The 27,104-nt window shown below is 43.0% G+C and overlaps 1 long non-coding RNA gene across 2 annotated transcripts in view; it reads right to left on the bottom strand.

The window, feature by feature from the left end:
* Positions 1-27,104, bottom strand: part of LOC111815353 — a 212,463-nt gene that overhangs the window by 146,794 nt on the left and 38,565 nt on the right. For both annotated transcript variants that reach the window (XR_002820048.1, XR_002820049.1), the window contains exon 3: positions 19,443-19,551. This is a non-coding gene — a long non-coding RNA (uncharacterized LOC111815353). The remainder of the gene's footprint in view (positions 1-19,442; positions 19,552-27,104) is intronic.

Genomic DNA, 27,104 nt, shown 5'->3' with positions numbered 1-27,104 from the left:
CGTGTTCCCAGCTTATAGGTGTGCGTCGCTGCCTGTACTCCTCAAGGTCAGTTCTCCTAAGTTACTGCAGCTTGGTATTTTTGCAACCTGGGAGGCATAAAATAAGCCAATAATTATTTATTTTGAACATATATTTCTTAACAAAGTGAAAGCTAATTCTATTCACTTCAAAATTACTAGAGAAATACATGTTATTTCATGCCAATATCACTGACAACATCATGATTAAACAAAGTAAGAGATAACAGAGAAGACACAGGGAAGATACAGCCAGAGGAGGCATGAGCCCCAAAGCTGCAGCCCTCACTCCAGTGCCCTCGCGCAGCAGCACCACTGCTGGTTCCCACAGTCTAGTGCATCTCAGCCAGGATGACGCGACGACCCACGGTCCCAACTCTTAGCTCAACGGTGAGGAAAAGCACAGGATTACACTGTTCTACACCAAGTCCATAATGCAGCCTGCAGACGTCAGAGGCAGGGCAGAATCTTTCTAATTCCAATACATTCAAGCAGCATTACCAAGCACAGCCTCAGTGCCACAGCCAGATGATGTCCATGGCAGCGCCAAGGTTGTGGAATGTGCTGGAGGACAGAGACTGACCAGGCCTTGGGAGGGAAAGTGGGGAAGGCTGAAGACAGAAATGGCCCTGTGGCCTTCGACTACTTTCTCTCGAGTTCTTTAACTCAAAATCTAGCTGCTTTCTCTACCATCTTTGAATCATCATGGAATATTTATTTACATTAAATGAAGTAACTTAAAACCAATCTCAGCAGCTAGGCCAGGTGGTGTATACGCCTATAATCCCAGTACTCAGGAGGCTGAGGAAGGAAGATGGTTGTGAATTCAAGACCAGCTTGGGCTACAAAGTGAGTTTAAGTTTAAGCCAGCCTAAACTGCAGAGCAAGACCCTGTCAAAAATAAATGAATAAATAAAATCTAGTAGAGGAAAAGCAAGGACTATTCCACCCCTACCACTGGCTCAGCTGTTGCTTCAGAGCTGCTGCAGGGAGAGGGGCTGGGAGCTCCGGGGGCAAAGGAAAGACAGGGCAGAAGCCCAGCACTCACCACTCCTTCAGATAATCAATACTCCACTGACCGTACTCCTGCCTCTCACCACAGCTAGCTGCTCCCCAGGCTGACAGCTGAGGCTGTCTTCCCACCAAGGCCCCTCAGGGCTCTCTGCTGACCCTGGGATAAAAATCCAAGCTCCCTCAGCTCAGTTCACAAAGCTCTTCACTACACAGCCACTGGAAAACCAAATGCATTCTACCATGTCCTTAAGCTTATAAAATGACAGAACTGTAAGTGTTCAGTCTTGGACTAAACAGAACCAAGCAGCCAGCCTTTAACTCACAACATCTATATGGAAGGAATGAACACTTGTCCAGGTAAGTGTTTTTTTCTAATGTAATTTTCTAAAGACCTTTAAGCAAATTAAGATGTGCTATGGGGCTACGCACAGCAATACTTACCAGTATTCCCAACAGTCTGGGAGGCTGAGGCAGGAATATTACAAATGAGTCTAGCCTGGGCAATTTAGCACCTTAGCTAAATTGAGACCTGTTTCACAATAAAAACAACAAAAGGGCTGAGGATGTAGCTCAGAGTGGAAGCCTAGGTTCAATCCATAGTGCACCACCCTGCCCCTTCCAAAAAGATGTGCTTAGGAAACCCACTGCCATCTATCCAGCTGACTCTCAGCTACCAGAGTATAAAGATCTGTGGCCAAGCATTCTTTTTAACATTGACTGGATTAATCTTTCTTCCTATAAATTCCTACATTAAGAATGACTCTTTCAATAAGCTTACCAGGGCCATTCATGGCAAAGCTGTAATAAACTAGTAAAACGCAAGCACACATTCACAGCTGAACTGTCTGATGTTTTCTTCAGCAGCTGCTACGTAACCTAAATCAGGACCTGATAGGTTGCAATCACCAAAGTGCTCCATAGTCTCTGACCTCAATGGATCTTTGAACGAACAGAAATTCCCAGGACCATCCCTCAGGGTCTGCCACTTCTCTCTGCCCTCTGTGTTCCCTAAGCTACCACAGAACCTGACTCAAACCTGGCTAGTGATAAAGTCTGCTGAATGAACAGATGGTAACAGCCCAGCACAGGAGTCAACCTTATAGGAGAAGCTGTTAAAAGTCCCTGTGCAATCCACTCATGGATGCTCTGAGTTTGAACCAAGCTAAAATTAGATGGAGTAATGTGACAATGACACTGTTTCTGCACCTTCATGTTGAAATGAAAGGCAAAGCTGGGAGGGACCTCTCCAAAAAGGGCCATCAGAGTGAAGCTTAGACACCTCCCCTGATGTGGCTCCTTCCTCTGGACCATGGCGGAATTGGAATCCATAGGGCAGCCCCTGCAACGTTCTTCTGACCATTTGGCACACAAGTGGCTCCTACTAGAGTGAAGCAAATTCGCTAAACAGTACAGGCTGGCCCAAAGAGGATGGCACCAGCCTAAGTGAGGAAGAAGGGGTTTAAATGTAAGGTCTCCCGCAATTTTAAAACTGGAGGAAGAATACTGGGGATTACAGGAAGGAAATAAAAAGATGGAATAGCAATTTTAAAGCATCTTACAGATCTGAATTCTCGGCACAGAATATAAAAATTTAGTAAGTTCATAGAAGTACCAGGTTTCAAAATGTTCAAGGCCTGAGAGGGAACCAGGAAAACTTTTTCATGGTGGCTGGTGGGATTTATCTGGGGTAGGAGGACGTGTAAACGCCTTCAGAGGTGGTTTTTGTTTGTCTCCAATTTCCCATCTTTCAGATCTCGAAGATACTGTCAACAAAAAGAAACCTCCTTCAAAGACTGGATATAGTGCTGGAGGGCAGTCAGAGAGCCAGCCAGTGACACTGTGCCATTTGCCAGATTCAGTATCGGGATGAAACACAACAGGTGCATCTATCTTGCCATTGATAGTTATATTACAGCTCTTATGCCCGTATTTCCCCCAAATGGCCCAACATTTATCATCTTTTGGAAGATCACTTCTAGACCTTAGAAACTGACCTGAACAGTAACTGCAGGAAGTGTTCCTGCCAGATTTGCATGGAAAAAATCTTTCTGGATTTCAGAACAATAAGTGAGAAGGGAGGTCCTACATGTGCAGGAGGGCCCAGTGAGGGAGGTGAGAAGGAGCTCAGCATCCAAAGCTCTGCAGATTTTTCTTTACCTGCTGTGCAAAAAAAGTAGTAATGATGGACACTACAAAAGATCTTACATCAACGGGCCATTAACTCATCTGGGGACAAATGCTTTTCTGATATTTTTCTAATACTATATTTTACTTTATGTATATTCCTGCACATCTGTACTTAGCAAAAAAACCAATGAATATTAAAACAAAGGAATGGTACACTGAACAGACCACCCACAATTAAAATATAGAACATACTCAATAACACCCTATACTCTACACATATGAAAACTCTACAAGAGACTTACTACAGAAAATGTGGGTATCTCCCTGAATTTAAGAATCGTTTGACTAAGAGTAGGACTGAGGGTTGGGGAAGGATTTCCCCCATGAATGATTAAAAGCATTACTCTTGTTTTGAGTTCTCTTACCAAGTGACCACAAAATGAGCAAAAATATTTATTTTTTTTTAACTTTTCCCCAAGATACCAGATTTTAAGATACTTGTAGTGATCCAACTGTTCACAGCCTCCCAAAAGTTGGGATTATAGGCACACACCACCACTCCCAGTCTCAACTGCCATCTCAGCACATGCGCCCCAGGGGCAGGGCTGGCACCGCAGGCCTGGGGATAGAACCCTCAGCCCCTGTGCCTGCTTGCAGGTGCTTTAATCTGCTGAGCTATTTGGCTGGCCCCTAAGCTTGGTCATTTTTGACACCACCAAATTTATTACAAAACTTTTATTGAAGTAGTTAAGTCCCTAAGATACATAAAATGATAACACAATGAATGAACACATCATCTCTACATGCCATTTCAGTAGCAATCTGACTAAATGCTACAACAGTATTATTCATTTTTTGCTAGAAATAGACTTGAAGTGAAAATGTAAATAAAATCATTTAGAGAAAAAGTGATCAGACAAAAAAAAAACCCCTTCATCCCACTAATACACAAGAGATGTCTGACCTTGCAAGGTCCAATACTTCAAGGACAAAGAGGCATGTCAGAATCAGTGTAAGATTAGAATTCATAAATATTTAAGGTAATTTCACAAACTGAAATATTTTCATCAATTACTTAGAATAAATATATACTTTGATATTTACTAGATAAGCTTCAGTATGGACAAAATGCTCTGGCACTAAACTTTATTCAGACAGTGAGAGAAAAAATTAGATTTTCTTATGCAAGAAGAATGAGAACCAATCTGGGCAGCCATCTGAGCAGGATGAACAGCTGATGTAGTTTACAGATTAGGGAGAATTTAAAGTAAAATCACTACACCAAACGTATGGAGGCTGGAAGGAAGATTCAATACAGCTATGAACAACTTCAAACTCTTGTTAGGTCTAGGCAATGGTTTTATTTATTTTTGTTTTCGAAGGCTTACACACAAAGTCTATACATTCACAGTCCAAAAGAAAAATTAAACGTGGTTGAAATACAAACTTTTCAATTGAAATCACACAGTACTTAGTTACTCATTTCCAAAGAGTATAGGAAAGAAGAGAAAATCAATTGACAGTGTAGAAAAAGAGTAAACGCTATATACCCTGGCCGAGAGATCAGTCAACACTAAGGGTGCTAATTCACTCAGAGAGCACACTACTTTCCCTAAGGATGTGACAAAAATATCATACAGTGTACCGTCTTCCTTCCTCAAACCCACACCCCAGCCAGTAATCAGAAAAACAATAATAACTAAGGGACATTCTATAAAACATAGCCCAGTATTCCTGAAAACTGACAAGATTGTTTAGGAAAAAAACCACCTTAAGAAGCTGCCTAAGCAGAGGAAATTAAACAGATGTGAGTACTAAACATAGTGTGACATCCTATGTGGAGATCCTAAAACAGGACACCAACTTTAGGGGAAAACCAACAAGCTCAGAACACAGTGTGGATTTTTATTAACAGTGATGCACTAGTGTTTCTTAATGGTAAAACATTTAACATGACAATGTAAATGTTAGTAATAAGAGGGACATAGAAAAACTCTGTACTATCTGCAACTTTTCTTCACATTTATTAAATTTCCAAAATAAAGAATGTTAAACACTTACAAAATTGAGACCACAGTACCAACTTTTGGCACTGCAGCTTTGATCACAGCCACAGGGACAAACCCAGGCTGGGATCCTGACCATTCTGCGTGCTGACCAACAAACACCCTTGGACAATTTGGGAACCTGTCTGAGCTGCCAGGAGACCACAGATGGCGGTCATGTGACAAGAACAAACATCTTAGAACTGCTTCACACCCCCATCTGAAGTGAAAAACAGGCAACTTTATGCAAGTAAAAAAACAAAGACTAAACAGGTTGGCAGGGAGCCATTGGTGCTCTGTGAAAACACATGACAAAACAGCCTTCCTACCTCACACTTCACTCAGCACACGCTGCTGCCAGAGCCCACGGAGGTGTGAAAACATTATACAGACCCAACAGGGCTCTTCCTTCCCATGAATACAGAGAAGTCAGAGGGATAGAGACACAGAATTTGTTCAAAGCTTTGCAGGAGAGAATAGTCCACAGGGGGAAAAAATGATTTCTTTGATCCAACAACACATAAATTATTACCTATCTTCAAGGTTCCACCCAGGCAGGGAACACATGGACCACGCTAGCCACATTTTGTAAGGAGGTGGGAAAGCCTTTAAGCGCTGCGCAAGAGAGAAAAACATTTTGTTTTTACAGAACAAACATGTGGCATGACAGTGTTTGTCGCGGTAGACTTAGTTAATTGCCTTGAATTTCAATCCAAAAAGAAATCTGGGGACTTATCTGCTCTAACCAAAAAGCTCCACAATTTATGAACTGCATGAATATGTAGCATTCATCATGGCCAGGGAATTGAAACATGAATGTCTTTAAATGTTTTCAGAAAATTAACACACTGCCAATCAAAATCATAATAGCTTTTTTGGAAGCGTGACCAAAATTCTTTTAAAATTCATCTGAAAGAAGTAATTTTCAGAAAAAGCCCTGAAAAACACCAACAGGCATGATGACGCTGGTTGAGCACACAAACCTCCGGCCCAGCTTGAGCTATAGAAAGCGCACAGCTATAGGTGCGGAGTAGAGGGTTGTATCGAGGAGAAAATGAAGCAGCCGAGAACAAATCCCAGAAACTGATCTATTTATTCAAGCATTTCAGTGCCTACCACATACGGGCACCGTTGAGGGCTCCTTGATGGACATACAAAGGGACAAAGTAGGTTAGATGGATAAAGTAGCCAAAGGCTGGCTAGGTGTACAGGAAAAAATTGTATTTTTCTCACATCTTATATCTATATTCAGCTCATGTGAATACAAAGCTCCTAGAATTAGTAAAGTAAAACATAGGTGAATATTTACATACGATTTCATGAACAATCAATGTGAAATACGTTCATCTAAATGTCAAGCAAGAGGCTGGGAAGATAGCTGGGCAGCCTAAGAGCCTGTCTGGCAAGCACAAGGATCCGGGTTCATTCCCGGTACTGCTGATTTCAAGATGTCCCCCCAGAGCCTCATGCACTCACAGGAATGCCTTTTGGAGGGTGACTGGGTGCTGGGGGCTTACAGCTGACTTGTAGTTCAAGGCGAATCTGGGTGGAAGAGGTGGCCACCGGGGGCAAGGCTGGAAGGCTATGTGCGTCTCCCTCCCCCACCGGCCCTCTGCTCTGCTGTCTACCTTCGTGTCTGTCTGCCATCTTGTGAGCAGCTCTCCTCTGCCGTGTCGCCCAGCCCTGGCCGCTGACTGCGGACTGAAACTTTGTGAGCTGTGTGCCAACACAAACCTTGTCTCCTAAGTTGCAGGTGTCAGCTATTTTGCCCCAACAAGGAAAGTAGCTAAGACAAAGGAGATGTGAATTACCAGTCAACAGGATACAATAAAGAAGTATGAAAGTGAAGCAGGAAAACCAGAACCCCAGTGGAACAAAACTAAGAACCCACCACGGAAAAGATCTAGATCTATACAGATTGGATGCTGCCATGACAGAACGGCAGTGCACCTCAGGAGGGGCCGATGCATGGTACTGTGACAACTGGCTGGCCATCAGAAAAACAAAAGTGGGTGCTGCTACGGTTTAGATCTAAAATGTCCCCCAAAGTCTCATGCCTTTAGAGCTGGAGCTCTCAGGAAGTGACGGGACCAAGGAGTGCCAGCCCACTGACGAGTCCCAAGGTGAATGGCCTCATCGGAGGTGGGTCACTGGGGACCAGATGAATGGTGTTATCTTTGTCCCCTTCTCCTTCCTGCTCTCTGCTTCCTAACTGTCATGGAATGAGCAGCTTCCCCTGGCTACGCCTACCTTCCATCAGCCCTGCCTTGAGGCAAGGCTGACTCTGGACTGAAATCCTTGAACCAAAATACACCTCTCCTTTAAATGGCAGGTGTCGAGGATTTTGACCCAGCAATGGAAAAGTTTGTCAACACATGTATATACATATCATCCTGGTATAACAAATCTGCACTTTAGGGTGTGTAGATAAAATGGTGTAAAGGACAACATTAAAACTTCTAGCCCAGTATGGTGTCACACACCTATAATCACAGCACTGGAAGGCTAAAGTAGGAGGATCTTGGTGAGTTCAAGGCCAGCCTGGGCTACAACGTGAGTTCGAGGCCAGCCTGAACTGCATAATGTGTAGGTGTCCCCCAAAGCCTCCTGCAGTCATGGGGCAACTTCTGGAGTTTGTGACTGACTATTTTGGGTGTGGATGCTGCACCTGCCCTCGGGCAGGGACTGTGCATTACAATGTAAGGAGGGGAAAGAGGCTAGCTAGCTGCCTGAGCTGCAGCCACTCCTTTTGCACTCTCTTGCTCTCTGCCACCACCATGAACTGATGCTCTGTGCCTGTGCACTCTGCCTTGGAGCCTGCTGCGTATAGACTGAAACCTCCACTGACTGTGAGCTAAATAAACCTTTTCTTCCTTCATTTTGAGTGTCAGGTATTTATCCCACAACATGAGTAAGTGAGACAAGTAGTAAACAGAAAATATTTTTATGAAACTTCAGCCCACAGAGGAATTTTAAAGACACAAAGAAACAATGCCCAAGGGAACTGATACATTTTACTGGGTTAAAGGAAAATTCTACTGGATATAAGGCATTATTTGAAAAGTGAATGACCAACCCCAAGACAGGAGAAGATATCTGTATAAAACATATGCATAATATATAAAGGGTGCCTACAAATCCGTAAGTAAAAGCCATTAACAGAAAATAGCCACATTAGAATGAACACTTCAGGGCCGGCCAAACAGCTTAGCAGATTAAAGCACCTGTAAGCAGGCGCAGGGGCGGGGATTTGATCCCTGGGCCTGCCCTGCCACCCCCCACCCCAGGGCAAACAGACAGCGATTGAGATTGGGAATGGTGGCACGAGCCTATAATTCCAGCTCTTGGAAGGCTGTAAACAGGAGGATCACTAGGAATCCGATCTAGTAGTGAGACCCTGAACGCTCTGCAGACCCTTCCCTAAAATAAAAAAAGAATATACACATCAAAGAAGAGCCCAGATACCTAAAAGATACATCTCAATCTTACCAAAAAACAGTAAAATTCTAATTAAAACTACAATTAAATACCACTTCATAACCATTATATCAACAGAATTCAAATCTGACAAAGACAAGGCTTCCAAGTGAGATAGAAGTACTTCCGGGATTAATTTCCTTACAGCTGTTGAATCAAAGTGGTACTATTCTAAGACTCTGGAAGTTTCTGGTTATATATCCAAGATAAACTCCAGTACATGCACAAAGGAAATACACTACAAAGAATGCACAGAACCACATTTTCCCCAACAGGGCAAGGCTGCAAAAACCTAAAAGTCTGTCAGTCAGAAAATGTATTCAAAAATTGTGACATTTGTAAAATGGAATATTTTAAGACAGTTAAAATGAGTGGATTAGAGCTATGACTATAAATAAGACTCAAAAATATAATATTAGGTAAGACAGGCAAGCGCAGACAATGCGCACACACCACGGACAGGAGTAAGGCTGCCAAGCCCCCACTGTAACGCAGTGGGGCGCACTACCTACCCCAGCTGCCAGAAGCATCGCCAGCCGCCAGCCCTTTGCTGTGTCACTTCCCCGCCTCTCACACTCTCCAGAAACAGTCTTCACTGGCTAACTGGCCCTCAACCTCAGTGTGAGAGTGCCGCTCCTAAGGGCTCACCTATCCCTTTCAGCACTGCCACTGGCCTGCTGGTGGAGGCACCACAGCCCAATCTCTCCCCTCGCTCAGACCTACCTCCTCCTTTTCTGGCATTAGCCCTAAAACTTCTTCAACACCAACCTTGCATCTTTACAACTTCAGCTTCCTCAGAACTGGACTTGCTACAGATACAACTCATGTCATGTGTAAAAACATGTTATAGGAAACAGACCGATCTTTTGCAAATCTAGCAGATCAGGATCAAAAGATGGAAACTTGAAAAGAATTAAGCCGTGTTATGTGCACACAGCAACTCCTCATGGTAATGCAATCATTATGCACTACAAAAAGGTACTTATAAAAAATTTAAAACTAACTCCTTATACCCCAATGCAACACATGAAAAACTACTACTTATGTTCGAGAATACATGCGTGCTGAGCATGTTATACAAACATGCTTGCCAATGGTAAACCCCAAATTCAGGACAGGGGTTAACCTTTGGAAGGCAGATGGAAAAAAAGGGTTTCAGGATGTTTTGCAGTACCATCTTAATTCTTATACTGGATACTGTACATGTACATATGCTATGGAACATTCTTTGTGCTTCCTTTGCATTCCTGAAATCTTCAGTAATTTTATAAACTAAAGAAAACAAGCAGTTTGCCGCTCATCAACTATTCTCTACCTCCTTTCTGCTGTGAAACACAAGACAGATGATATCCACATGACCAGCGAAGTGTCTGGGCTTTCTACATTCTGAAAGAGGAACAAAAACTTTCGCAGTGGAAGGGGGGAAAAAAGAGCTGAAGAATTTTTCTTCTTTCTTGTGAAAGGTGGCAATCTTGAAAGGTATTACAAGCACAGAGCTCCTTATGCTATACTAGCTATCATCACTTAGAACAGACGGCTACACAGATAAAGCTATGCATAATTTCCACAGTAATTCCATTTATCTTTTCTCTGCTTAAGAAACGATCAAACTGTAAGTGACTAATAGCGAAATTATAGGGCTAAATTTAATTCCATCAGGTTTGCCACATAATGGTACTAGACTGTATAAAATTCTATGAATTTGGATAGTGTTTAACTTTCATGAACAAACCACATGAAAATATCTAAAAAGTAGGATTCAGAGTAAAAGGAGCTATTCTGACTTATTATTTCTAAAACTTTTACCAAGTTTTCCTGTACAGAAAATATTATGATACAATTATGGTTATGTAAAATAGGGTATGGTCACATGAAATACTTGTAGAAATACAACAGTATTTGCCTAGAGGATCTTTTTTTTTTTTTTTTTTTCCTTCTCTGTGCAATCGGGGATTGAACTCAGGTCCTTGCACTTGCCAGAGAAGAGCTTATTCTACTGAGCCATCTCCCCGGCCCCTAGGATCTATTGGTATAGTTTTTCTTTTATTTTTTATTTTTTAATTTTTTTGCGGAACCAGGAATTGAACTCAGGCCCTTGTACTTGCCAGGCAAGCGCTTATTCTACTGAGCCATCTCCCCAGCCCAGTATTTGCCTAAACTTATTAGATCACTGTTCAGAAAATTTCACTCATTAATAATGAATCCCATGGGCTGGGGAGATAGCTCCCCAGTAGGCTAACTGCCTGCCTCGCAAGCACAAGGACCTGGGTTCGATCCCTGGTACTGCATGCCATGCTGGCCCTGGACCCCTGGGCATGGTGGCACACACCTGTAATCCCAGTGCTGGGGAGGCTGAGACACGAGGATCACTACGAGTCCGAGCTGTGTAGGGAGACCCTATACCAAATACATAAAAAAGATTAAAAAAAATAGTAATAATGAGTGCCAGGTCCCTACACTGGGTCACATAAATAATGCTTTTTCTTATTTGCTCTCATCCACCATCCTGAGCTATGACAGCAAAACACCATATAAGAGGATCCAGAAAGAAGAAGAGTTGAGATTTGGAAGCATGCAAAGTTTCAAAGATTGTTTCCGTTGCTAAACTGAAGCAAGCAGGCTTTGTACAATTCCAAAGCATGAAGTACTAATAATATAATTTACCTTTAGTCTATTATTAATTATTCGGGAGCCCTTCTGAAAAACTAAAGTCTCCATATGTGTTTGATAGGGGGAAAAAAAAACCTGTCAGATTTTTTCATATATAGTAATCTCATTTACTGGTTTGTGATGTTATTTCTTTCACAACAGTGATGCACATAAAAAATAGTTGTTGACTGGGAATTAAATCTCTTTCTTTTTTATGTGCTCAAGTTTCACATTATCAAAAAGTCTTTTTCCTTATGTGAGCCTGGTAATCTTTCCATTCTTGAACTTCTGGCCACATCTGAGAAAGGAATGCCAACCTCAGCTCAGGTTAGCGACGATGCAGGCACTCCCTCTGGTGGCACAAACAGAAATTGCCTGTTTAGGCTGGCGCTGAGTCAAGTCTTTCCTGGGTTTTCCACCACGGAAGCAGGTACATGTTACTTGCTTCCTTGAGGTCTCTCACCAACGCAGCTCAGCTCCACCGGCCACATTCAGAGTCATCAGCCTCCCACCACAGTTCATGGCCTACAGGGATTTCCAACCTGCACTTTTTGTTACCAAACTTCTCAGATGACATTCAAATAAAGCAGATACTGGCCACATGTTACTAAAAAATACACCTGAAGCAACTGGTTGAATCTAACTTTAAGTTCTACTGTTTTCTGTAGCTTCAAAGTAATTCTCTGGGTAATATTTTCACATTTAATTCTTTGTCGTTAACAAAACAGGAAAGCGAATAATGGGAATTTTTTTCCTAAGAAAGGGGAACTATTTTCCATATTATTTTCTCAATACAACCAAGAGTACATAAAGATTTTATTCTCAGTATCATTAATCTACTTGTTATTAAAATTACTTCCTTGAAAGACAGCAGAAAGAACTAAAATTCCCCAAGTAATAAGCTACCCCTCAGTTACATCTTAGTACGATGGATCTGGTAATAGGGATTTAGCCTATGTATTAATAACATCCTATAATTTTCAAACTTGTTGATTTCCAAACACCTTTAGTATATAAAGTATCCTCATTATGAATTTATTTGATTAAAAATGTACCTCTTTTACAGGGTTCTTTTAAAAGCTAAAGGAGCTCGCTAGGAGCAGCAGTGCACTTCGGAGGCTGAGGCAGGAGGATCGCTAGCTTGGGTCCTGCCTGGGCAACCCAGTGAGACTCTCTCAAAATAAACTATATGAAGGACGGGGGAAGCGGCTCAGTGTGAAGGCCCTGGGTTCAGTCTCCAGTACTACACACACAGAAAAAGTTGAATGAGCTCATCCACACAGAGATGTGTAGCCTTCTGCACCATCTTTGTACCAAAGATAGACTTGGTAATAAGTACTTTGTAAAAAAAAGTGCTTATCAGTGGTTAAAAAAAAAACAAAACAAAACAGAGAGATCAAACAAAAAACCAAAAGAAATTATTGAATTCTTAAATATGACAGGTTTTCATGTGTAAGAATTTTTCACCTCTAAATGGCCTCCAGTGTTACCTGTAACTGCCTATAGAGGTGGGATGCAGCCACCCACAGGCTGGCCCGGCCGGCTCGCAGATCATGCCACTGCCGCTCCTCCCCTATGCTCCCTATGTGTCTTCTCCAAAGCTGGCCAGCAAGCAGGTTAAAGAGGACCAGCTTCAAAGCTCAATTATATGATGCACTCCACTGATACAACCTTCAAAGTAAATTTCTGGTTTTCTAAATCAATGATGAATATATCAAAATAAAACCCAAGTCTCTTGAATTTCCCACCTACCAAGTGATAACACAACTCACTGAGACGAATAAGCCATCTGACCTTTTCTCCCATGTTCTCCATAGTCAACCATTAGCCAAGTCATGCCACCTCTGTCACCAAATCTCCTGACATCATTCACTCTTCTTTAATCTCAAGGCTACAGTTTTAGATAAAGCTCTCTCACCAACTTCCCCCAACCTGGAGAGCAGCCATATCCTAGCGACACCCAATTCAGATCTTCAGTCCCTCTTCCAAGGCCTGCTGCCCAGCCCCTCCACACATGCCCCTCCTTCCTACGGAGGCAGAACCCATACCATATCAACCACTGCCTCTCCCAGGCCCAGCTTTCTCTCTGCAGGAATGTCTTTAGGGTGCCTCACCAACATCAGGATCCCAGAACTCTCTATTCCATAAAGGAATTTTTTAAAGGCAGGAAAAAAGAAAAAATACAGTTTGGTTAAATAGTGGTGCTATAAAACAGCTTAATGAATTTCAGTCAATTATTTTCTTCCAAATATTTTCTTTTGGGGCTGGTGAGATGGCTCAGTGGTCTAAAGCACCTACTTAGAACAAAGCACAGGGACCGCGGTTCAATCCCCCAGCACCACATGCCAGCCAGCCCCGCCCCCTGGTGGGCTGAACTGGCCACACACACACACACACAATAAATAAATAAATAAATAAATAAACTTAAAAAAAAAAACAAATATTTTCTTTTCCTTTTGCAATAGACAGGCAACATTGTGGGAAAATATTCTGGGTTCCTTGATTCTTCACTACTATTAGCTAAGTTTTTCCCTGAAAGACATGAAAGTTCCAACTCTTATTTCAGATGAACAGTCACACAATCACTACCCACAGTCTAAGTCCTGGCCAGGTACAGAAAACAGCCACTTCCAGCCGGAAAGAGCTCCAGAACAGCATCGCAAAGTTATAGTCTTAACTATCCAATGACCCCACAGATGTAGGGCCACACAGGTGGACTCACGGGCTTAGAAGGGTGTACACCTTCTATACCTGAAATATTCTAGGCATTAAACCATTATCAACTTGCCCACAGAACGGAAAGGTAAAAAAGTAACCCAGCTCTAAAAATTCACACTACTTTACAAGAACAGAGCCGTAATCTACGAAACTACTTTTTCTTCCAGTGAGAAATGCTAACAGCTATGAAATATAAAAGCAGCCACTCTACACCAGTTCGTGCACAAGGAAGTATAGCTATTGCTGTAGCCAAACTTTGAGAAAGGCAATGAATAATCATTTCTGGGTTACCTGCAGGATCCCTGAACATCAGACAAAGGGTGTCCACTCAGTGAGCCTCAAGAAAGTATTTCCACGCAACCACCACAAACTCAACAATATAGTACAGTTCCTTGGTCTTCTAAAAAAGAATTTAAAGTTTTGAGTGCTGCCCAATGGTTTTCATGAGACCTGGTACACACACCATGAAATTCACTCACTTTAGCAGTATAACTAGATGGTCAGAATAGCTACGTGGCCATCACCAGGACCACGTCCACGGATCCCACAGCTCCTGGACACCAGCTTATCCAGCCAAGCGCACTGCCAGCCCTGGCCCCAGGCAGCCACTGATCTGTCTAGTTTTGCCTGTTCTAAAGTTTCAGATAAGCTGTATTCTTTCACCTTGTACAGTATTTGTGAAGTTCATCCTTATTGTAGGATCACTGATATGGATAACCTCCAGTTTTTGTTTTTGCAAATGATAAGAGACATGAATGTTTGGTTTGCAGGATGTGTATAAGTTTTTATGATTTTTACTGTGGTGGGTATAACTGACATGCAATAAAATACAAGTATACCATATGGTGAGTTTTGTTCTATTATACACCCATGAAATGATCAAGCACAAACCCAAACGTGACCCTTCCTCAGGAATCCAGCCCCAAACTATCCTCAGGCATCACTGTTCCACTCTCCATCATTCTGTATAGCTGTGTAGCAACATCTTATTACGATGCTCATGTACACATGCCTAATGACTGTGGATATCTCTGTCTGCAAAGCTGAGTGGTCAGCCAGTAACCTGGGCAGTGGTGGTACCCAGACACCCTGTACTGGCATGGCTCCCTCATGCTCTGCCAATGGAGCTGCACTTGGGCTGATGGGGCTTTACAAGGTACATTGAGCTCGCCTTGACTTTCACCTCTTGCTGGGTTTTCTCGTACCTGCCATACATTGGCAGAGAGATTTTATCTGCCCCTGCCATGGTTTCACGGTTCTCTTGTTTCCAGAATCAACCTGCTAAAATTTCTGGCTGTGGCTCCAAACCAGCAAACTGAAAATACAAAGTACAAAGTTTGCAAGTTTTCCAGTGTGAACTGAACATGCCACTTTTCACCAGAAAATCTGGGAGTTTTTTTCTGCAACCAACTCTAACTGGAGTCTATTCACTGCAAGTCAGACTGCATTTCTTACCAACTGAGACAGAGCCTCAAGGAAGAAAAGGAACCCTGGCCAAAAGGTCAGAGAACCCTACTTTTCATACTCAAGCTGCAGCATAGCAGTTATGTTCCTCAATTTTATTATCTGTCCTTTGGGTTACCAGTACTCAGAAGTTATTATTGTGACAATCTTGTTTAGTTTTATTACTGCTTTACTGAGAAAGAGAACCATCTATCCTCTTATCATCACTCAAAGAAGTTAGCCCAGCTCTCAATTTCTTCTTACATATAGTACTATAATTCCATTTCAAGTATCAAATGTAGAAATGTTCTCCAAAGCTGGCAGAAAATGTATCATCATAACCAAATACTTTCCATTAAGAGTGACTCTTCCACACAGTGCCAGTAAGGTCACCAAGTCCCCAAATAGCCAGATGTTCAGTAATTCTGAGGCTCCTGGGGGATACACTGATCGATTCCTTGGACCTCTGCCAAGGCTCTTGACCACAGGGCGCCAGGATGGCTCAAACATGATCCACGCTGTGGGATCATTAACAAGACTTCACAGAAGCAAAGAGCACGTTCTGGAAGATTTTCTTGTAAGTTAATTAATATTAGGTATTATAATTACTCTCAACCCAGACTTTATTTCGTTCCACTATTTTCCAGTTACTTCAAATACTATGACAAAATCCTGAAACCTAGCTTACTTTCAATACCATTACTTGGTATTTCTAGAATGAATGCTTTGTAGCTCTTTCACCTACTACCTCATTCAATCTTTATGAAGATGTCATGTGGTAGACAAAGCAAAAACATCCTCACTGTTATCATGCTGGGACTGAAATACAGAGAGATTAAGTCCTCCCCATCACAGCTAAAATCTGGATATTCTGGCAGTGTTCCATTCTGTGTGGCCTTGGGCCAGTCTCAGCCTCAATTTCTTCAAATGTTTCAATAATTCTCTTTAAAAGACTAAGGAAAACAAATTAACCCCTAAACACCAGAGTTTTCAATAGTTTCAGGTGAAGAAGACCAGTTTTAACATTTGCTTCCTCCAAATTTGTAATTATCAGAGTGCGAATGTCCACACTGAACAAGAACAAATGAAGGTACGTCGTGTAACTGCGAAACTGACTTACACCTTTGTGAGCACCGGCCTCCATTCTCACCACCGCTCCCACCTCCCCCCATCAGCTTCCCCTTCAATCTGCTCCACGCTGGCTCTTGTCCACCTGCCTCACTGACTGCTCTCAGCATCATGAGAACCCTCCTCCGCTACATCCAGGGACCAGCTCTCTCCTCACCCCCGGGGGTCTGGCCCACCAGCAGCACTGACCAGGTGCTCACTTTCTTCCCCTGGCTTCCAGAACATCACAGTGCCACTCCCTGCCCTCTCCTGTGGGGGCGGCACTCGTGGCCGACCTCAGGTCTAGGTAGCACCTCTTCTCTAGCTGCTCTCGGCCCTTGATGCTCTCCAACCTCCCTGTGACTTTCAGTAATAGTTAGAAGCGGATGACTTCACTGCACCTCTTTAATTCTACCTCTCACTGAACTCCAGGCTCTGCCTACTTGACCACTGAGCACAGACGCCTAAATGTGTCCCAGATTGAGCCCCTAGTGCTGACCCAACTGCTTCTGTCTCAACCCCTAAGAACCAGTTCCTACAATACACACAACTCCACACTTCAGCGATGCAGGCTTAAACTCTGGAACCATGCTTCATGCTGCTCCTTTTCTCGTCCTATATCCAACTCACAACACCACCTATGAGAATCCTATCACTTTCCTGTCCACTTCCATCCTTGCAAGTGCCCCCATCCCACAGGCAAATCACAGCATTCACTTCATCCTAAGCCAAAGCCCTTATAATAAGCACTGCTCACACGACACGACCATTTCCTCTCTTCTCCTCTAGTCACCAGCCTCCTTCTCTCACTAGGGAAAGCAGGCACGCTGCTGCCTCCAGGCCTCTGCACTGCTCTTCCCTTTGCCTACAACACGCTTCCCTCTGCTAGCCACAGGGCTCTTCCCCTCCCCACTTCTGTAAATCTTTCCTCAAATACCACCCTTTCAATGGTGGTTTGAATGGGACATTCCTTGAATGTACCTGCAACCCTTGCCAGCCTCAGAGTTCTCCAAAGCACTTACTGCTTTATAATGTATCTATTTATTTGTCCTCTATTTACTTATTTATTTGCTCTTAATCCATGTCTCCCTGCTAAAATGTCAGCTCTATGAATGCAGGTAGTTGCTTTTAACTAAGACTACTATGTGCTGTGACACCGGCACATGGTGAAGATTCAAGAAACACCTGACAACCAAATAATCATGCTTGGAAAACCATATGGGCTTTCTTTCACTGATCCTATGAAGGCCAGACCATAAAGCTGCAGTGCTACAAACTCTAAGCAAGGGATGGTTAAGAATGCTGATGGGGTTTAAAGACACAGACCAGTTCTGCCCAAAGGAAAATTCAAACCATAAAGAATTCTAAATTTCCTAGCAGTAAAAAGGGAATAGAAGTACAAGAGGGGAAATTAATGTTCATGTTTTATTTATTTTCCAAAGCAAATTCTGTAATGAAATTCATTCAAAATTAATCAAATATTTGCATCTTTTTAATATTGTCTTTGAAATATGAAAGTCTTTGAACACTTTAGCCAGGGCACATCTCCACTAGCACTGCACACACTGCAAGTAATCAGTAGCTATGTGTAGTCAGCAGCTGCCACCTCAACAGGACAGCACAGATTTGGACCAAAATGAAATAATCCCATTGCTGGGAAGACTTCTATAAATTAATTATTCATTGTTTTTAACTTAAGGGTCTCAAGGATCCAGTACAGCCCCAAGAATTACTAGCTTTCTCAACACAGTTTCAAGAGATACAGCAAAAGAATATTCATTTTTATTCTGAGAAACCATTTATATCAGCACAACTTAATGCTTATGCAGTTGTTCTGACCTGAAAAAACAAGTGCCCTTCTTGCTCAGGCTTTTCAATCAATGAAAAGTTAAGTCCAGAGAGACTCTGTAATCCCAGCAACATCAGTATTTTATAAAATCATTGTTTTCCCAAGAAAAGGAGAAAACAGACATGGTTATTTTTATACAATGGAATACTACTCAGCCATATTAAAGATAAACTTGAGACTTTTACAGATGCAACTTGAGACCATACGCATCAGCGAAATAAATGAAACTCACATGGGTAAACCTCGTACTGTCTCCCCGGTGTGAGAAATTGAAAGAGTAAATAAGGTCTAAAATGCACAACAGATATTGTGAAATGCGAAGAAACTGTTAAAAAGGAAAAAGGAACTAGGGTGGGGAAAGGAAGAGAGAGAAAAGAATGCAAGCTAGTTACACTATTACTGTCTCAGTTCATAGAAAAGGTTGGAGCTTACATCTACCCATCGGACAGTTATTTATGCCCAGAGCTTGTCCTGCGTAACCTCTTCCAAGATAACATGCAATGTATCAACTACTGCTATTCTACCATCTGGTTATGAACTTTTACCTTTTCTCCACAGAGTAAAAAAATAAAAATTATTTTCAAATAGAACTATTAAAGTTCAATTTCTACAAAAGTGGTATTTATTTCAGCTTAACTAAACTTCATCCTGCATTTACACACAATTTTTCTATATTTGCACTTAAAAACCTATTATCAATTCTCTTACCAATACTTTTGCACTTCATAATGTAAAAGTAAAGCCGAACACTAAAGAATGCTTTTAAATGCTTAAGTAATCATCTAAATCTCCACTATGCTTCTTAAAAACTTGTATACAAAATGTTTTCATTACTTTTTTATCAACAGAGGATGACGTTTTCCCAGAAGCTCACTATTTAAAATATTTATTATTCAGTAACACAACTTAAAGAACCCAGTTAAAGTACATATTTTAAAACTTTAAAGTTACAACACATCACTTGTTTTAAGGAGTAAAACAAAACATCTACTCACTCAGCTTCCAGGTTGTCCTCAATCATTTCCTGAAGCAGGTAGTGCTGAGCTCAGTCAGTGAGGCGGAGAAACATCCTAATTCTTCTAGCTCTGAAAATTATTTAAGCTCCTGTGTGAGAAAGAAAACTACAATTATAACCAAGAGAAGCCTGTGGCAAGTGACTGCGTGGATAAGCCTGTTTGTTTGTTTAAGTGAGGGCTCCAAGCAAGTTAATTGACAGCCCTGCAGTACTGGGACCCAACAGGGAAATACTTGGTATTACAACAGCTTTTCTGTTTTACAAAATTTCAGGAAAAGAGCACTGTGGGCTGTAACCCCAACTACTCAGGAGGCTGAGGCAGGAGGTTCCAAGTGTTCCTGGCAGATTTTGTCTCTTATAGTATGTCACTGACTTAAAAAAAAACATTTAGTATGGTCTTCATATTTTTCACTTTTCAGAAAGGTGCCACAAAGTTTTTCCAAGTTTCATTCCAATAACCTGAAATCCTCTTTTTAGCCAATTCTTCTCTACTGGTACATGTTTGAAAAGAAAATGCTCTTTATAGGTGGTGAGAAATCTGGTAAGCTCAAAGCTTTTTCTGTTCCAGAGTAGTCACAATCTTATGCTCATCCCACACACAACAGATGTAGCCCCCACCCCCGCCCCCTGCGCCATTCACCAGGACACACTCCAGCACACGAAGCCTTTTCTCACAACAGTCTCTCAGTACAACTGCGGCCTTAAAGCATTTCAAAGGCTTCCACTGCTCTTGGGGTTATCACCTGCACTCTGGGACATGATCATCCAAGCCCCGCGTGGCCTGTCACCTCTTACTGTGTGGGTGTGGGCTGCGGGAACCTTCCCCCTTACCCCCAGGCTTTTCGGAGACCAGCTCCCCGGCAGCTGCTCCCCTTAGTTCCCATCATCTTTCCTACAGCAGAAGCCTCCATCTGCCTCTAGGGGAAGTTACACCAGGCTGTTCTCCCTCTCTCGAGAACACTGCACTGTTCCCGCAGAGCTCACCCAGACAGGTACTATTCCTCTGTGCTTTGGAAAGCCTTTACCGCCCAACCACAGAAACTCTGTGAGCAAGCGGAGATCACGCCTGTTTGATTTACCCCTCAGCCAACTTCACCCAAGCTCATTCCTTTGCATCCAAGCTCATTCCTTTGCATTCCATGAACTTCCATGTTTGTCCAATGAATAGGGAAGGGGGTGAACTTCCATGTTTGTCCAATGAATAGGGAAGGGGGTGCAGTGGCAAAGGCCAATCTGTTACTTTGTTATCTATGCCCCAAATGTGCCATAATCCTAAATCCAACTAATTAGAATGCTACTGCACAGGGAGATGAGTCTATGTCTCCCCTCTACAAGGAAAGAAGAGGAGCAAAGAAGGGAGACAGAGGAAGACAGGGATAGAAGCCAGCCTACCCTTTAGCCCCTCACACCCCTCATCTCTCTAATCGAGCCTTAGAGGAATGCTAAGCACTCAGTGCCCCTGTTCTCTCAGCAGCTGCTTCCTGTCTTCACGTGAGCTTGGTCCACCCTGGCTTTCATCTCACTGCTCCCCAGAGGTTGCTCCTGGTGAATGTTTTCAGACTTCTACTCGAAAAACACAAGCACCAGTACTGTGATGGGCACTTGGAACTGTAAGGCAGGTAGCACTATTATGATGGCTTACATCCAGATGTGCCTCTAAAGCCTCGGGCACTTGTGGGAGGGGCTTGGGGAGTAACTGGCTGGCAGTGTGACCCGGGATCCCAGGTGTGTGGTCCTGGATTAGCCAGCTACTTGGTTTAGTACAGTTCTGGGTGTGGACTGTGTATTTAATGAATAGGGAAGAGCCAACCAGAGTGCCTACAGCCTGGATGGAATAAGAAGGGGTGAAGAAGGTTCGTGGCCCCTCTCTGCCACGGACTGTTTCTCCTCTGTGGTGCTCGTGGCCTCCCTCCCCTGCTTTGGAGCAGGCCAACTCTGGACTGAAATCTGTACAAACTGTGAACAAAAATATCTTTTCTCCTTTAACTTGTGGGTGTCATGTATTTTTGTCCCAGCAATGAGAAAGTAACTAAGACAACTGTCATCCCCAAAGAGACATTCACTGAATTTATTTAAAGGCACTTGGATGAAAAGCAGCTGCAACCACTTTTGCTGCCCTAAGGGTTAATTTCCAGTCCTCACCTCACTGGACCTATCGAGCAGTGCCTAGAGCTGATCACCTACCTCTTATCTGAGCACGCCCTTGGCCTGGTTTCAGGCTCCCACACCCTCCGAATTCTCCTCCCACTTCAGCAGCCACTCCTCAGCCTTATTTTCCCAACTTCTGCGTGCCGAGAAACTTAGGATCAGTTCTCATGCTGCTTTTCTTTCCCCTTCCTTTCTTAATGTCACAGGTGACTGAATCCAAGGCCTTGTGCATGTGCTTACCGCTGAGCTATACAGCCATCCCTGGTTATTTCACTTTGAAACAGGACCTCACTAAGCTGCCCAAGTTGGCCTTGAACTCAAAATTCTCCTGCGTCGGCCTTCAGAGTTGCTGGGGTTAAATGTGCACCACCATGCCGAGCGAGCCCTCTCGTATTTCTCTTCTCTGCACAGTCTCCTCCTAATCATTTTAATGGGTCTCATCACTATCCATATGCCTTTAAGAATACGGCCTCTTCCCTGACCTCAAGGTGTACCCATTCAGCGATCTCTGAATCTTCTAGCCATTCCACCCTGAGTATCACTGCCTACTGCCGGGTCCCTGATGTCCCTTTCAGTCTTTCTGAAGGCTTCACCTCATCTCAGTGGACAATTGAATCCCTTAGTTGCCCTGGACTTTTTCTTCCCCTCCCATCTCCTGTGCAGTGCAGCAACGAACCGTGTTAAGTATCTTTCTTTTTTTCTTTTTCTTTTTTTCAGAACTCAGGATTAGACCCAGGAACTCCACACTAAGCTACATCCCCAAACCCTTTTTAACTTTTTTGAGACAAGGTCACTATAACACTGAGGCTGTGCTGAAACTTACAATCCTCCTGCTGCAATCTCCATGAGTGATGCCATTACAAGCCTGTGCCACCACACCCCACAGCAGCATTAGCTCTTAAAAATGCTCCTGAATCCTCCCTACTCCCACACTGTCCCTGCCATCCACCCACAACTTCTTCATCTCCATTTAGAACACCGCAGTAATCTCCCGGCTGGCTGTTACCACACTGGTGGTAGTGAAACTATGGAATGTGTGTTACTCGTTTTTCTTTCAAGACAAAAGATGTTAGTTTACGAGGTTTTTTAAAACTAAAATTTTAGTGCTTGCTTAGGTAAGCGCAGGGGCCAGGGCTCGATCCCTGGCTCTGCATGCCACGTCGGCCCCGCCCCCGGGTGCGCTGAGCTGGTGATGGAGTCCGGGTGTGGTGGCGCACATCTGTAATCCCAGCACTTGGGAGGCAGAAATCAGGAGGATCACTACGGGCTGTGTAGTGAGACCCTGCACCAAAAAAAAAAAAAAAAAAACCCTAAAACTTCAGTATTTCCATTCAATGGCAGTGTTAACATTCTGCAATAAGTAAGGGGATTCTTTGAGCACTAATCCCTTAAAGGTTCATCATCACTGCCCTACACTGTTTTCACACGAAAAGGCCAAATGGAATCAGCGTAACAAAATTATAACATGTTGCATCTTTGCTCAAAATCCACCACCCAGAGTTAAGGTCATGATGCCTAAGGCCCATGGCCCACCCTGAACGATCACTCTTCCTCACCCTTCCTCTTCGTGGCTTCTCAAGGATGCACACACACTCATGCTCATGTTGTGCCCTCTCTACGCAGCACACTTCTCCACAGAGCTCCAAGGCCTGCTCTCCCCTACTGCCAGCGTTAGCCTGCCAGGAAAGCCTGCGCCAGCCCCACAGCTGCATACAGCCCCTCACCACCACCACATCACGCTTTCAGCTCCTCTTGTTTGGATTATTTTTGTTTTTGCACCCATTCACGTTCCCTCCAATAAGTGCCACCCCCCTTCCAACTCTTACAAGAATTTAAACTCCCTAAGAGGGCTTCTGTTGTTCTCCACTGTATCCCCCAGTGGCAAGAACATGCCTAGCATGTAACATGTCCCTGGCACATACTCAGTAATGAACAGTTTGAAATGATGAGCTAATCCTACCGTGAGCACACAATTCAGCTGCATTGGTGGCCCTTTTGGTTCTGAGTAAACTCCCAGAGAGGTTGGACTCCTCAGGTACAATTCTGCACAATAACTTGCCCACGTATTACTGTAATGATGAGCACAGCCATTCTTCCACTTTTAGTTTCCTTATATTTGTTATTAACTTTAGGATTTAAGCAGAACATTTTGAGAAGAGACAGTGGGATCACAATGGTCAACACTAAATGTTCTAAAATGATCCCACAGTTGCCCAGTTGGATCCGGGGTCGGGGGGGCTCTCTACTGACCAATGCTTTGCCTGTGCACGCTATTTTGACTGAGCTGGGCTGGCGCTCTCACTGTTCCCTGCTGCGCTGTCTGTGAGGGGACTTTATGTGGATACTGAGACACTCAAGTGGGACGGCAGTAAGACACTGAGTCCACCAGTGGCTGCTTTCTTCTTGGACAGTGCTTTAGTCGTCTTCTCAGGCCTATCTCTAATGGCCTCAGAGGCACATTTCAGTACCCATGCAAGTATTTTTCACCTTCCTCTTCACAAGCAAACAAACCCATCTTCCCAGAGCTCCCTGACAATCACAGGACTCCTTCTTGAATCCCCAGATTCTAGGCTCCATTTGTTCCTACTGAACTCCATGTTAGAAATTTTAATGAAGCTTTTTGTGCTGAACTAAACTGGCACAGTAAGGCTGAGAAAAATATATTTTGACCCAATTATTCTACTCTCTAACACTATTAAACTTTGCTTCATTTCACCAAAAAAAAATCACAATCATTTGCATTATTTCCTGAACTTTCAACTACAGCTTAAATAACAAAAACTATGCACTGTCAACATGAATTATTGGTGTTTTTCTTAGGAGTTGATATAAATCAACACTGACAGCAGCTCAGTGGCATAAGCATCTGCCTGGCAAGCACAAGGTCCTGAGTTCAACCCCCAGTACAAAAAAAAAAAAAAACCACTGATAAAATCAAGACAGGAAATACTTATTTTCTCAACATACCTAAAAATGTGTATGTGTATGACATAGTGCAAAAATTGTAGAAGAATTATTATGTTATCAGTAACGAAGGAAAGGATGAAGAACTATCTTTTTAATGCCAGGCCTTTTATCCACATTATCACATTTCATCCTAATAAAAACCTTTATGGTAGGGAAGGATATCTTACCAGATTTCAAAATTATCCAAGATAATTTCCTTAAACCCCAATGGCACACCTTACATTGCTGCCTAGTGGTGAGCTGGCTCAAGAGGAAGAAATTATTAGTCATTATGAACGGGTGATAACACCTATATTAGAACTGTTGTATTTTAGGGAAACAGATGTGACTAAAGTCCATACATACAAGTGAAATAAACCAGCCTTGAACGTGCCAACATCACATTTTCTCCCTAATGTAAGAAGCTGAAAGAGTTAAATAAAACCTGAAATGTACAATAGCTACTGTAAAATGGGAAAATGCTCAAAAGGAAAGAGAAACTGGAATGGGAGAAAGGAAAATAAACCTACGCACATTAGTTGACAGATATGCCACTGCTATCAGCTCATTGCAAGGATAGACATACACCAAATTGCTTTATCGATTTCTCATGCCTGTACCTTGTTTTATGAGCAACAGATAACAATGCACAACAGACTGAACATTGTTATTCTCCTACAACTTGTTTTGAAATTTTATTTATTTATTTAGTTCGGCTTTTAGGGAAGGGTCTATAGAGCATTCAGGGTCTCACTACTAGATCGAACTCGTAGTGATCTGCCTGTTTACAGCCTCCCAAGTGCTGGGATTACAGGTGTGTGCCACCACGCCCAGTCTCAACTGCCCTCTCAGCATGCCCTGGGGGTAGGGCCAGCACAGCAGGCCTGCGGATGGAGTCCCGGCCCCTGAGCCTGCTTGCAGGTGCTTTAATCTGCTGCGTTGAGTTATTTGGCCAGCCCTTGTTTTGAAGTTTTATACCACTGTTTTTATTATTTTTCTTCTCTGTAATACAAAAAAAAAGAAAAAATCATATTTGACAAACATGTTAACGATCTATCTTAACCCTATAGAGCAGACTAAGATTTTGTTTTTGATGCCAGGGATCGAACTTGGGGGTGCTTGTGAAGCAGGTGCTTACAGTGCTGCGCTATCTTCCCAGCTGCCTAAGATGTTTTAACCCTTTTCATGGGCCCAAACAATACAAACAGGACTAAAAAGAAGCTCTACTATAATAACCATAATGAAATTTTTCAGTTTGGGTTTTTATGGAAAAGACAGCTAGTTGGCTATATATTATCCTCAACTATTTCAGGCACAAACTATTCTTCTATGTACACTGGTTACAAAGACAAGTTACCTTCTGCTATGAAAACTTGTATTAATGAACACAAGCCTTGAAAAAGAAATTCTATTGTCGCCCTGCCCATGAGGTGGACTGGACTACAGATCCATGAAAAATGTGTTCCCTTCCTTCAGGGCTGAAGAGCTTCATATTAACCATTAAAATAAAGTATCTTCACTTGTCATTTGCTAGAGAACTTGAAGAGGAACAGAAGAAAATTAGCCCTGATGCAAAAGCTACAGTAACAGCACTGAGTATTCTGTAGAAAAATAAACCTAATTGGTCCTATTCACCGGGTGGTTTTCTGAAGTCCTTTCTTAAGGAGAGGCCCAGGAGGAGCACAGACCCAGAACCAGGCGCCCTCAGCATTCCCCGACTCCCCTGCCCTGTGCAGTACACAGCTCCCGCCTGCCTCCCCGAGACCCCAATCCGCACAGGCTGCACTCCTGGGTCTTTTACATAACTGTGGTTAAAGATATTTTTCACTAAGTTCTTTAAACAAAGGCTCACGTGATGAATTTCTCTCAAGTTTAGTTCCAGGAAACATTTGGTTGCTGCAGATGTTTACACGCTTCTGGTTGTCAGCACACGAAAACTATTCTGCTTCTATTGCTCACTTCAGCAGCTAGCAAGTATCAAATCAAACACAACGTCCACATCTTTCCAACACTGATACAGGAATACTTAATTCAACTTTTTTTCAGGTGAGGCTCTCTGTACATAAAGCTGCTTACCACTCAACTTGCAATGCGCAAGTTGCTTGAAAAGTGTCTTCAGAAGTGTGAAAAGCTACAAGATCTAAAAAGTAAAAAACATGTATAATGTGGATCTGGTACGTTCCCCATAGAAAAAAAGAGAAAAGTACTACGGCAGTGGTGCCAAACCGAGGGCATGCACGCCACAGTGGACCCGTGGGCCCTCTCAACACACGAGCCGAGTTGTCCCAGCAGCCCAGCATCGGTTACTGCTGCTTTTCTCTGAACCACAATCTCGGTAATTAACTGCAGCATTGTACTCTGCAGCAAGTACTGCGTTTGGGCTTGTGGCCCGCGCACTCGGTCTGCAAAAGGTTCACCACCCCCATACTATGGACTTCCACATAGGTAAAAATCCTTCAAAGGGGCCTGGGAGATGGCTCAGTGGAATAAGCGCTTCCCTGGCAAGCGCAAGGGCCTGAGTTCAATCCCTGGTTCCACCAAAAAAAAA

Source organism: Octodon degus, unplaced genomic scaffold (genome assembly GCF_000260255.1).
Source record: "Octodon degus isolate 3935 unplaced genomic scaffold, OctDeg1.0 scaffold00015, whole genome shotgun sequence".
Lineage (NCBI taxonomy): Eukaryota > Metazoa > Chordata > Mammalia > Rodentia > Octodontidae > Octodon > Octodon degus.
This window is presented reverse-complemented; position numbering and strand designations above follow the sequence as displayed.